Genomic DNA, 13,528 nt, shown 5'->3' on the forward strand with positions numbered 1-13,528 from the left:
TAAACTAGAAAAAGTGCCCCATATGCCTACCCAAGTCCTGATTCTTGTACAGCCCTGTACATCTTGGGACCAAGATACCTCAAAGATCGCCTCGCCCCATATATAGCCGACCAATCACTGTGCTTTGCTGGTGAGCGCCTCCTGCAGATACCGGACTCAGCTACGTTAGTAAAGAAAAAGTGTTTAAAAAGCGTTATAACACTTTGACACCAGATGGCGCTGCAGAGTTCCGTCTTTTGCCAATGTGATTTCCCATTATGAGGTTTACAACACGTTTTCCGGAAATGGTTTTTTTAAAAAATGTGTGTCTAGATCCAGCCACCGTCTTATTGGGAGGTCCATTCCGCACAATTCAGGAATCAGGCTTCTAGTGTCGTGACACCTGCCCCTTGGAATTCCTTCCCCTTAAATATTAGGCCGGCACCATCTCAGTTGTCTTTTCGGAGCCTACCAAAGACCTTCCTCTTCCAGCAAGCCTCTCCAGTTGCGAGCTTTCCCAAAGTGCATCTATATTGGATGTCAGGGAACTGCCATCAGCTCAGAGGCGAGAGATGGAAAGGCAGTTGTGATATAGGGAGCCTCCGAAAATCTTGCGAAGCAGTTCCTCTTCTGGGGACCAGGGGACCAGGGGATGCTAGGGAGAGCCTCAACACCAAGCCTGAGCAAACCGGAGAGGCGGGAAGTACGCCCTTGCCAGCGCCCATTCTGCGCAGTAGGCTTTGGCGCACGGAGGGGCAGAAAAGGCTGGGGGTGACGTGACTTTTATGCTGGGGGGAGGTACAAAGACCGACCACTCCCAGATTCTGCTAGCGATTGAGCCAGACATGAACTTACGACACTCTTCACTGTAAATAGTTTGCACCAAGAATAAAGCCTGGAAAAGACAGGTCGGAGTCTTGTTTGTTTACTCTCGAGCAACCACACTAGCATCTGACATTGGAATTGTTTTGAAGCCATTTTTATTGTTCTATCCCTTGTTGTTTGCTGCCCTGGGCTCCTTTAGGAAGAAGAAGAGAAGAGTTTTGGATTTGATATCCCACTTTATCACTACCCTGAGGAGTCTCAAAGAGGCTAACATTCTCCTTTCCCTTCCTCCCTCACAACAAACACTCTGTGAGGTGAGTGGGGCTGAGAGTCTTCAGAGAAGTGTGACTAGCCCAAGGTCACCCAGCAGCTGCATGTGGAGGAGCGGGGAATCGAACCTAGTTCACCAGATTACGAGTCCACCGCTCTTAACCACTACACCACACTGGCTCCCTAAGCCTGTAGGGAAGGAAGGACAGGATAAAAATAAAGTAAGGGTGGACGTTACAGCCGTCCCTCGTCGTTTCATCCCTTTGATCATTTTGGTTGCCCTTTTCTGCCTCTTTCTCAGCTCTACAATATCCTTGAGGTGACCAGAACTGTACGCTGTGTTCCATCCCTCATTTTGTGATACTTCTGTTAACATGCACTAAAAATAGCAGGGCTTGCTTTCCTCTCCTCTCCTGTAGCATCAGTTTATTGGTTTTTTAAGGCACAGGGAAGGTTTTAGCTGTGCAACCATCTCGCCAACCATCTCCTATTTCTACTTGCCTGTGTAATGGCCGAAAAATGAGGCTGGTAGTAAGTAAAAGAGGTTCTGTGTGTGCAGTGATCCCAATTGAGAACTGCAATGCAAGACAAGACAAGACTCTCCCCATTTCCAGGTTTGCTTCTGTTCTATAAATGTTTTAAGAACCAGCTTTTGTCAGATTTTCCGAAGCTGATGCTGGCAGGGAATCCGATACGGAGGTTAGGAAGGTTGTGAGTGGGTACCAGACAAATCATTTTGTACAAGGAAGAACATTGGCAGATTTGCTTCTTAGCAGGAGAACCATAATTTTACACGTGTTGGTCAACTCCCCTGCCATTTCACACCTGAGGGCTTTAAAGCTGTTGCAGCCTGTTGCAACTTCTTTCTCAACTCTACATCTTCAGTCATTTGCTGCCATTTTTCTGGAATATTACCAGAGTTGCAGTTTGGTTGTGGGGATCTCTGTGCAGCATCTTCTGCAGCAGAGACCGGTGTCTTTTTGAGAATACGGAGTCTCCAGTCTTACGGCTTTGGCCCTGTATATCTGAAGGAGCGTCTCCACCCCCATCGGCCCCAGGCACTGAGGTCCAGCTCCAAGGGCCTTCTGGCAGTTCCCTCACTGCAAGACGTGAAGCTACAGGGAACTAGGCAGAGGGCCTTCTCGGTTGTGGAACCCACCCTTTGGAACGCCCTCCCATCAGATGTCAAGGAGATAAACACTTTGTGACTTTCAGAAGACATCTGAAGGCAGCCCTGTTCAGGGAAGTTTTTAATGTTTGAGGTTTTATTGTGTCTTTAATATTTTGTTATAGGGACGCGGGTGGCGCTGTGGGTTAAACCACAGAGCCTAGGACTTGCCAATCAGAAGGTCGGCGGTTCGAATCCCCGCGATGGGGTGAGCTCCTGTTGCTCGGTCCCTGCTCCTGCCCACCTATGAGTGATCACCAAAGAAGATAATATGTGGTGCAGGCAGGTAGCAGCCTTCCCATACCTTTGCAATTCAGGATCCACTTGAGGCCCAGGGAAGCAAGTGGCCCAGTGGAATTGTAAACACCCGAAAGCAGACCAAACACTGGCATGAGGGAAATTGCTGAGGTTTGCTCGGTCCCATTTGTGCAAATGCAATCAGCCATGTATTCCTTTCATTATTGGGAGAGGACGGGGAGTCAGCAGTTCCTAATGAGAGATTAAGGACCGCTTACGATTGGTGCAGACAGTTAAAACTGCCACCTTTCTAAACAACACTTCAGTGTGTACAGCTGATTGCATTTGGCTAATGGACAATGAGCCCCTAGCCTGTGCATAGCAGCACATAAGGCTTCTGTTTGAGGTTGCACACTGACGGCAGATCCCAATTAATGCAGGGGATGGATGTTGCCTGCTTTGTCACAGCCCTGCAGAGTGGCACCAGGCTTGGGTGTCAATGAGATGTGATGGCTGGATGGTTTCGTGGGAGCTGATTGAAACTAAATCCTTCAAAGACAGAGGTCCTCTGGCTGGGTCGGGATGGTATGGGGATGAGGGACCAACTCCCTTCTCTTGCGGGGGCCCAATTAGTGCCATTGCCTTCCATTAAGAGTTTGGGTGTAATCCTTGACGCCTCCCTTTCCATGGAGGCGCAGGCTACAACAACAGCCAAGGCGACATTTTTCCACCTTTGCCACATCAAGCAGTTGGTCCCTTACTTTTCCCGCCCTGACTTGGCCACAGTGATCCATGCGATGGTCACCTCCAGGCTTGACTACTGTAATTCGCTCTATGCGGGGCTGCCCTTGAAGCTGTCCCAGAAACTCCAGTGGGTGCAGAATGCTGCAGCGAGGCTCCTCACAGGGTCTCTGCCATGGGAGCATATTCACCCAGTGCTTTTCCAGCTGCACTGGCTCCCGGTGGAGTACAGGGTCAGAATTAAGGTGCTGGTTTTGACCTTTAAAGCTCTTCACGGCCTAGGACCCTCGTACCTACAGGACCGCCTCTCCTGGTATGCCCCACGTAGAACCTTAAGGTCCATATATAGGAACACCCTAGAGGTCCCGGGCCCTAAGGAAGTTAGATTAGCTTCAACCGGAGCCAGGGCCTTCTCAACACTGGCTCCGGCCTGGTGGAACGCTCTGTCTCATGAGACCAGGGCCCTGTGGGATCTGATTTCTTTCCGCAGGGACTGTAAGACAGAGCTGTTCCACCTGGCCTTTGGCTTAGAATCAGTTTGATTCCCTCCCCCTCTTTCTTTTTCCTTTCTCCTCCTGTGAAGAGGCTGCATCCTAATGTTTTAATGTTGTATTTTAATCTTTTAAATTTGTATTTTAATCAACTTGTTTTTATTATTGGTTGTTAGCCGCCCTGAGCCCGGTCTTGGCTGGGAAGGGTGGGGTAAAAATAAAAATTTATTATTATTATGTGTTCAAAGAAGAGGAAAGACGGGGGCAAGGCCCTCTCTTAGGTCTTCTGTTCCTGTATCCAAATACCTTTCTTTCCTCATTGAACTGGAATGAGTCGTGGCTACCTTCTAAGGTTTTTTTTTTTTTAAGTTTAACAGTAATTCTTTATGCTTTCCCCACTGAGCACATTGCTTAGTCTGTTTTGGTGGGAAGAGTTGCCACAATTTGGTAAGAGTGAATACTTTGAGAGTGATTCCTGCAAGCTTCCGAGGGGCCAGGAGGTTGTAAGTGGTCGCTGCAGATTGATAAAGGGTTAATAGTTTCAGGCTCTAAATGCCATTTCCTGACAGAAGATGTGCATTGATAAAATGGCCCGGGAAAATGTGGACTTCTGTTTCAGGTTCTGCTCCTGTTCCAGTTTTCAATTGTCGTTTTATGAAAAATCATTCATGCTCTGTTTGTGCGCCATTCTTCAAAAGCACTGCTGGGATTCCAGCACACCCTGGATTTCTTTCACACTGTCTATGGTGAATGTCTCACCACAGATTCCTAGCCCACCCCTGCTGTGAAAATCCCAAACCCTGAAAAGCACAACTTCTCTACTCTGCACAAATAACTTCAACGTAATAGGGTGCTATCCAACCAAGTCATATTCAGAGCAGAACTGTTGATTTCATTGGGCCTACTCTGAAGAAAGAGTCCCTATTTTCCAGGGACAATTGTGGATTTATGGAAGCCATCCCTGTTTCTGATTTGATCCCAGAGTGTCCCTCTTTTCCTTAGGACATCCCTATTTTCGTTGGAGAAATGTTGGAGGGTAAGGAGTTATGCGACTCTCCCATCCCAAGCCAAGGTGATAAGTAACTATACAACATTTAGAAGACATGTGTAGGCAGCCCTGTATAGGGAAGTTTTGTAATGTTTAATGTTTTATTGTGTTTTTAAATACGTTTGAAGCTACCTAGAGTGTCTGGGGCAACCTAGTCAGATGGGTAGATAATAAAATCATCATCAGCATTATGGAGTAGGACATCCCTATTTTCATTGGAGAAATGTTTGAGAGTATGCTCTTACGTTCTTTTGTTCTTAAATATGCTAAACGTTGACTATTCCCAAAGAATTGGACTCTTTCAAACGTATCATACCGTTAAAGGTTGGCTTGTTGAAATAACCTTATTTTGCAGTTTTGTTGACTCCTCCAAAAGCCACTTTGGCATATGTACTGAAATGCCTCTTGTTTAAGGAGAGTGAACCATTTAAATCGCCCCATTTCATTCTCTGCCTTCCCTTTTTCCGGCAGTCAGTGAGATCTGAGGCATCGGTGCCTTGCTATCTCCTAATGAGTACCATCCTTCAGGCCTTTTAAAACGCTCGCTGCTGCCAGCCGGTTGCTGCTGCCCTATCTGTACCCCGGTAGCATATTCTAAAATGAGTTGTTTATCTGTTTATCAGGGAAGGTGGGCTGCTAAAAAGAGCTCTGCCACGACTGATTTTTGAACACACAAGGCAGGAGAGGGGAACTTCTTCCATTCTGAGGCCACTTTATCTTCTGCGCAGCCTTCCAAGGGCCACGTGCCACTAGTGGGTGGAGCCAATGGCAAAAGTGGGTGGAGCAACCAATGTAAATTTTACCCGCGTGAACTAGGCTAGTTCGTTCACTCATCCCTCTCTATCCTCCATTCAGGTAAACAAGAGGTGTTAGCAGAATTCAAGGGCAAAGTCCAGCCAGGCAAAGCAGGGCCAAGGAGGAGGGGTGGCCTGGGGGGCCCAGTTTGACCCTGGAGCAAGAGGTTCTCCCCATTTGCTGTGCAGGCCATTTTAAGCGAAATACACTTGGGGACGCGGGTGGCGCTGTGGTCTAAACCACAGAGCTTGGGCTTGCCTATCAGAAGGTCAGTAGTTTGAATCCCCATGACGGGGTGAGCTCCCGTTGCTCGGTCCCTGCTCCTGCCAACCTAGCAGTTCGAAAGCACGTCAAAATGCAAGTAGATAAATAGGTACCACTCCAGCGGGAAGGTAAACGGCGTTTGTATGCGCTGCTCTGGTTTGCCAGAAGCGGCTTAGTCATGCTGGCCACATGACCCGGAAGCTGTACACGGCTCCCTCGGCCAGTAAAGCAAGATGAGCGCCGCAACCCCAGAGTTGTCTGCGACTGGACCTAACAGTCAGGGGTCCCTTTATCTTTACCTTTTTACACTTGGGGGTGTGGCAGGGTGAAGGGAAAACACTGGTCTAGGCATATTGTGGTGGCAAAATCTGCATTTTTAACAGTCTTAAGACAAAGTGCAGGAGGTGGAGTACAAAGACCTCATCCTGAGGGTCTTAAAGCCTCCCTGAATGAGCTTGCCTGGGCTTTGAGATCTTCTGCGGAAGAGGCCTTTCCGTCCTGCCACCCTCACAGGCATGTTTGGTGAGGACAAAAGAGTGGGCCTTCTTGGTGATTGCTCCCAGATTGTGGAACTCCCATGGGAAGGCTAGGCCAGTTCCCTCTCTGCTTACTTTTTGCTGCCAGGCCTTTGGCCACTGAGTGGCTATTGTGGCAGCATCTTCAGAGGGTAGGTTTTGTAATTTCTGGTCTCAGGTTGGGTTACAAAAAGAATCACCCTTTTCAAGCAAGTAGGAATTCTGTTAAAATCATAGCAACGAAACCACTCTTGGCCAAGAAACAAGAGCCTTGTTGCTTTTTTAACCTATAAATATAAAAGGCGGCTGTTAACTTGGATCTCTCGCAGAGGCAAGTGAGAGGCACAGGGTTGAAGGAGGGGCAGATGAAAAAAATCATTATATTATCAACGCCGGAGAATAATTTTAGCTGACTGTCGCAAGGAGCCGAACTGAGGAGTGTTACCTTGTGGTCGAAGGGTCCTAATTTAGGCAACCGATTCTAGCAGCATCTGAAATCTTGGCTTTCATTTTTGTTTTTTAATGGCCCAATATGGCTACCTGTGATTTCGAAGTTAGCTCAGCTGCAGAAATCGTTTCTATTCCCTCCATTTTTTCGCAGAGGGCTGGAGAACATCTGTGCATCAAGAGCTGCAGTTTGACATTCTCTGAGTTGAAGTGGGGTTGGGAGGGGGGGGGGAAGGCCAGGAACCCTGTGGGATTATTCTGTCCCTTCATTGATAATCTAGTTTAATCAGCCACCCACCAACACAGTAATTGCAGCAGAGCAGAGACGGGCGTGCTGGAAGAGACTTGTTTTGCAAATAAGATCACGGTGGAGCCCCATCGCCCCTCCCTCCCTGGGATAAGATGTTCCACAGCAACACCCACCTCCTCAGCCATTCCATATGTTCTGGGGGGTGGAGTGTGTGTGTGTGTGCATGTGTCCTTTTGGCAGCTAAATTTGTAGCTCACTAATGAATGTACTTCTCTCCCTCCCCCCCCCCTTTTAATCACACCGCAGTTTATTTTTATGAGGGATCCCAGCCAACCCCACCCTCATTGCAGCCAACACCATGTATTGAAAGACGAGATGACATAAAGCGCTGGTTAACATAAGCCGAGGGAAAGGGATTTTCTATTGTTTCTTGGATAATCCTACATTTATGCATGCAGCAATTGTGGGATAACATCCCCCCCACCCAACAAAAAAATACTCCTCGCCCAAAACATTTGCCGGCAGCAGAATTCTCACCAGGGAGCTAAGATCACCCCGGCCATAAGGCTGTTAGTTTTAGTGGGTGTGCCCAGAGCTATTCCCAACAAAATATGCCTCCCCTACTCGCCCCGTTCCGTTCTTAATTTATATGTATTAAAAATAAATCTCCTGGTTGTGTGTATTGGCTGTAGAGAAGCTGCTATTATTAGAAGATGGAGCTGGATGGGACTCCCTAATCCTGAACAATAATTTAACGCAGGGTGGGAGCATTTTTCCAGGCTGAGGGGCTCATTCTCTCTTGGGGAGCCTTGCAGAGGCCACATGCCAGCAATGAGCAGGGGTGGAGGCAAAAGAGGTGTTGGTCTTCCTTTCCTAGTGCAGACTCCATTCCAGCCATGCAAAAGTCAGAGGTGTCTATATATACAAACATTTCCACACACCTCTTTCCGTGCAGGCAGCCAAGAGACATGATCACAGCTCAGCAAGTACATTCCAGTAGGGCAAAAGCACTCAAGGAGAGCCCAGAGCAGTGAGGCAATGTGGCCTTATACCCAATTAGCCAACATGGCTCCCTCCAAATGTTGCTGGACTACAACTCCCATCATCCCTTGCTGGTGAGGCAGATGGGAGTTGGAGTCAAATACACAGAAGACACCACATTGGCTAACTCTGGCCTAGCAAATGTCCTGAGGGCCAGATAAGAGAGCCCTGGAAGGGGCCACGTTCTAGGTGTCCATTGCCCGAGGCTTCTAATCTTTGATTTATTGTATTGTACATTGCGGCAGGGAGGAAGGGAGAGACTCTGAGAGGTCTCGCCAGCAGACATCTCGTGGAGTGGACAGAAGACACACACGGCTAGCATGCTTCATTCTGTTTCATTTCACAACCTGTTCTTTGCTCCAGCCTCTGTAGAAGTTTGCATTGAATAATTCATATATATATATATTATGAGAGGCATCGTGTGGGGAACAGTGATAGAGCACAATTTGTCATCTCACTTCCCTTGTGAGGTTGCTGGGAAGAGGAGGGGAAATTATTCTGTTGCGCAGCCCAAAATAGCTGTAATTGGGATCACGGCTCCTCCGAAAGCACCATGTACCTCCTATGGCACCATGTTCTGAAGTAGCAGTTTAATTTGTGCCAGTGGATGCTTGCGTATTTATGTGGGGCCAACTCTGTCAAGGAGGCTGAGAGATGTAGTTCCTGGATGGGGGAAGATGGGGCTTCCCTAAGGATGCTCTGGCAGTTGCTCTCGCTCTCTCTCTCTCTGTGTGTGTGTGTGTGTGTGTGTGTGTGTGAGAAAGAGAGAGAGGGAGCGCTCAAGCACCTCTTGGCCATACAGTTAGACTACTAAGTTCATTCTCTAAAGGACAGGGCCTGCGCTGCATCTCTTTGAGGTCATTTTCAGCAAACAAGGGAGCAATAGAGGCCTGGCAAGAACACATCAGCTAGATTGTCAAAGCCTCGATGTTTCTGAGACGGAGATCATAACCATCAATAAAGGGCTTTTATTGTTTTGCTTGCTAGATGTTGAATATCAGGGAAATTGCCCCCAAACGAAAAAAGAGAAACACAGTAGAGACCCATGGGGGTTCCAGATAGAAATGCACATCTATCGAGACACTATACAGCCTAGTTTTATTTAATGTAAAACTAAACAAAAAAAGATGGAGGCGATACCTATCTCCATGCATGTCATGGTGGCCCCATGTTGGGAACGTGAGCTCAACTTGTGGTGGTCACCAGTTGATATGCACAGAAATCCCTTCACACAGGGAAGAAAGGTGTTTTCTCTGTGCATATCACGGGGGCCACAGGTTGAGCTGATGTTCCCACGTTGTGTTCACCTGCTGATACGCATAGAAATCTCTTTCGCAGGTAAGAATGGTCTTACCTTCCGTGGAACAAGCCCCAGGGACAGCTAGGGAAGACTCCTGCCTGACTTCCTTGGGCATTGGGTATATGCCTCTCTGCTAATAATTTGCCCATCCCAGACTTTTCAGTGCTGCTTTCTTAACAACAGGAAGCCTGTTTCTTTTGGGGAGGGAAAGGCTCATACTGCTGTTCTCCTGTTTGTTTGCATCAACAGATGTGGAATAACCTGGGATGGTCGCTGTACATTGCTTGAGAATTGTAATGCTGTTTTCTATTAAACTCTTGACAACCCATGAAATCGGCTCTTATTTGCTGTGACTAGCCCGTGAAATTTGCCAGCACGTTTTGCGTCTGTTGGTGTTGTGGTATTCTTCCCCTTCTCCCCCCGCCCCTTTCCTTATTCAAAGCAGAGCTGGTGTGGTGAAAAGAATGTTGGACTCGCATCGGGGGTTCTGGGTTCAAATCTCATTTTCTTCATAAAATCAAAAGTAGGCTTGTGATAGAGGGACGCGGGTGGCGCTGTGGGTTAAACCACAGTGCCTAGGACTTGCCGATCAGAAGGTCGGTGGTTCGAATCCCTGTGACTGGGTGAGCTCCCATTGCTCTGTCCCTGCTCCTGCCAACCTAGCAGTTCAAAACCACGTCAAAGTGCAAATAGATAAATAGGTACTGCTCCGGCGGGGAAGGTAAACGGCGTTTCCATGCACTGCTCTGGTTCGCTAGAAGCGGCTTAGTCATGCTGGCCACATGACCCGGAAGCTGTATGCCTGCTCCCTCAGCCAGTAAAGCGAGATGAGTGCCGCAACCCCAGAGTCGGTCACGACTGCACTTAATGGTCAGGGGTCCCTTTACCTTTACCTTTAGGCTTGTGATATGAAGTCAACCTGGTGGTGAGCACTAAGAAGGGATTTTGTGTGTGGTTGCCTTGTTGTGGTTTGATGTCAGATCTCATGGAGAAGGCAGCAAGTCAGGTCAGGAGTTGCAGGACCAAGAACAGCTCCAGGTGAGAGCAAACTGAGCCTTTTACAACCTCTGCCCCCTTGTGACCGGCTTGAAGGATGAACACTCTGTTCTCCTCTTCCTCCTTTATTCCCTCCTGCCTGCTACACTCCCTGTACTGCTGGACCAGTGAGCTTCTGTGCATGGCATTTTGTTCCTACGGGAACCTAATTATGGTGCCAGGCGAATAAAACGGAACAGCCTTGTGTACGGCAAACTGAGTTTCTTGAATGATGATTAATTTTTCTTCCCATATGCAAGAGCGGGAGGGTTCTGTGTGTTCATGTCTCTCATTCCTCTAGTACCAACTCATATGAAAAGGGAAAGTCTTGGTCCTTCTCTTTCATGGAGCTGTTTAGGGAAGTTTTTAATGTTTGATGTTTTATTGTATTTTTAATATTCTGTTTGGAGCCGGCCAGAGTGGCTGGAGAATTTAGTATTATAAATACTGGTAAGTAAATTTATTATTATTATTATTATTATTATTATTATTATTATTATTATTATTATTTCTGCGGAAATCACATGCTGTTGCTCTTTCAACTGCCTGTTTCTCCAGAGAAAATATAAATGAGAAATCACATGGCTTTCCTAGGTCTGGAGCACCTTTTGAGGATGGGCGCATGAGAGTGGCCTCCTGCCCCATAGTGTTTCTGTTGGTGTACAACTCTGCTCCTTTTTAATCCTATAAACCATGAGCAAGTGACCAGATATTAGGAATGTAGGTAGCTGCCTAATATTGAGTCAGGCTGTTGGTCCATCTAGATCAGTATTGTCTACACCAGGCATAGGCAAACTTGGCCCTCCAGATGTTTTGGGACCACACTTCCCATCATCCCTGACCACTGGTCCTGTTAGCTAGGGGTGATGGGAGTTGTAGTCCCAAAGCATCTAGAGGGCTGAGTTTGCCTATGCCTGGTCTACACTGACTGGCAGCAGCTCTCCCATGAGTTCAGACAAGGGAGGCTTTCCCAGCCCCACCTGGAGTTGCCGGGATTAAACCTGCGACCTTTTGCTTGCAAAGTGGATGCCATACTGCTGAGCTACGACTCTTTCTTAAATGCCCGCTGCTGAGATCGGAACTGTGAGTCTGTGTATCGTGCTGCTTCCCTACCCAGATCACTGCCGCCGAGTGTGCCTGGCTGCTGTTTTCCGTCTCTTCAATCTGCAGCTTCTTCTATTAATCCTGCAGCACAACATTAGTTTAGAGAAGGGATTTATTGCCTCTGTTGCTGCGAAGCATCTGCATGTGTTGAACGGTCCTCTCGCCGGCTGAGAATCCCAGAGTAGGAGTTCCTGCCTGGTCTGTTTTAGGAGGTTTCCTGGTCCTTTCCCACTGCTTCCCACAGAGAGGAGTGGAACAGCTATCCTGGGTTCTTCTGTGCACCAGAACCCACGAACGGTTGGATTATTACCTCGTCCCCCTCAAGATTGGCGGTCATCACCTCGCACTGCAAATAACCTGGCTAAATCTGTGTAATTCACAACGGGGGTAAGGCAAATTATTATCCGTGTTCAGCTGCAAGTGGAAATTTGTGCAGCAATACTTGTTGCTCCTCTCCTGTGCTGTTATTTGTCCCTTACCCCCCCCCCCTCACAAAAAAAATCATTTTGCGGCTGCAGACATACCTCACTCGCCCATCCTCTCAGCTTAATGCTGGTTGGAATCCCAGCAGTGCTGCTGCTGCCTCCTGATTTCTGCTGAGCCTCTGGCTTGCATGAGCTCTGACCCCATTTGAATGTCCCTGTTTGTTTCCCCACAGATCTGAGAAGAGTATTTTTTTTTATGCAGTGCTAGGATCTCTCAAGAATGCTTCTCAACAGGTTATCTGTTTCTAGGAGCCATCTCATATTTTCTGCATTTTGTTTCCTTCTGACCTTAGTTTTTTCCAACCCTATTCAACCCCCCCCCCATACCCTCTGTGCATGTGTAGTTTGTATATCCTCACGCTGCAATTTATGATAACACGTCATACATCTGATGAAGTGGGTGTCCACAAATGCTTATGCCGGCCTTCCCAACCTGGTACCCTCTGGGTTGTTGTGAACTACAGTTCCTCTCATCTCATGTGGATGATGGAAGTTGTAGTCCAAAACCGGCTGTGCTGGCCAGGACTGATGGAAACTGTGGTCCAAAACATCTGGAAGGCACCAATGTTGGGGAAGGCTGGCTTTATCCTTTAATAAATTAAAGGTAAAGGGGTAAAGGGACCCCTGACCATTAGGTCCAGTCGCGGATGACTCTGGAGTTTCGGCGCTCATCTCTTTTTACTGGCCGAGGGAGCCGGCGTACAGCTTCCGGGTCATGTGGCCAGCATGACTAAGCCGCTTCTGGCGAACCAGAGCAGCACACGGAAACGCTGTTTACCTTCCCGCCGGAGTGGTACCTATTTATCTACTTGCACTTTGACATGCTTTCGAACTGCTAGGTTGGCAGGAGCAGGGACCGAGCAACGGGAGCTCACCCCGTCGCGGGGATTCGAACTGCCAACCTTCTGATCGGCAGGCCCTAGGCTCTGTGGTTTAGACCACAGTGCCACCCGCACCCCTTTAATAAATTAGCTAGCCCTTTAAAGTTGGCGCAAGGCTCTTTGTTATTCTGCAGCGCCACTAACATGGCTGCCCCTCTGGAAATTGTTCCAGTTCTACAGAACACCCTAGAATTCTAGTCATAAAGTTGCCCGGGGGTCAGCGTTGGGCAGGCTTTGTGAATGAGTGCGGGAGGCAATATGGAAAGAGGACTTGCAGCTATTGAACTATAACAATAGAGGGCATGTGTGCTTGTTCTCAGATTGCTTTGAGAGAAAGAGAGTATTAGTTATCTGCTAAAGAATGAATGACTTGTATCAGTGGCTGATGAGGGGTAGATTGTATTGCCTTGAAAAGGGAGCAAAGGAAGGCCGTCAGAAAGGCCCCATCTCTTCCAGCATCCTGTTTCCCACAGCAGCCAATCAGATGCCTCTGAGAAGTCTGCTAGCAGGGCACATGCCCAACACCCCTTTTCAGCTGTTGTTCCCCAGCGACTAACATCCAGAGGCAGGCTGCAACTGATCCTGGAGGTAGCACACAGCCAGCTTGACTGGTAGCCATTGATAGTCTTATGAAAGGTGAGTCAGGAGTAGC

General features: G+C 48.0%; 1 protein-coding gene across 11 annotated transcripts in view; it reads left to right on the forward strand.

Moving 5' to 3' along the window:
• Positions 1 to 13,528, forward strand: part of OSBP2 (oxysterol binding protein 2) — a gene marked incomplete at its 5' end in the record, with an annotated part of 155,889 nt that overhangs the window by 104,659 nt on the left and 37,702 nt on the right. The window lies entirely within an intron of this gene.

This window comes from Podarcis liolepis (assembly GCF_965112155.1).
Source record: "Podarcis liolepis genome assembly, chromosome: 15".
Taxonomy (NCBI): Eukaryota; Metazoa; Chordata; class Lepidosauria; order Squamata; family Lacertidae; genus Podarcis; species Podarcis liolepis.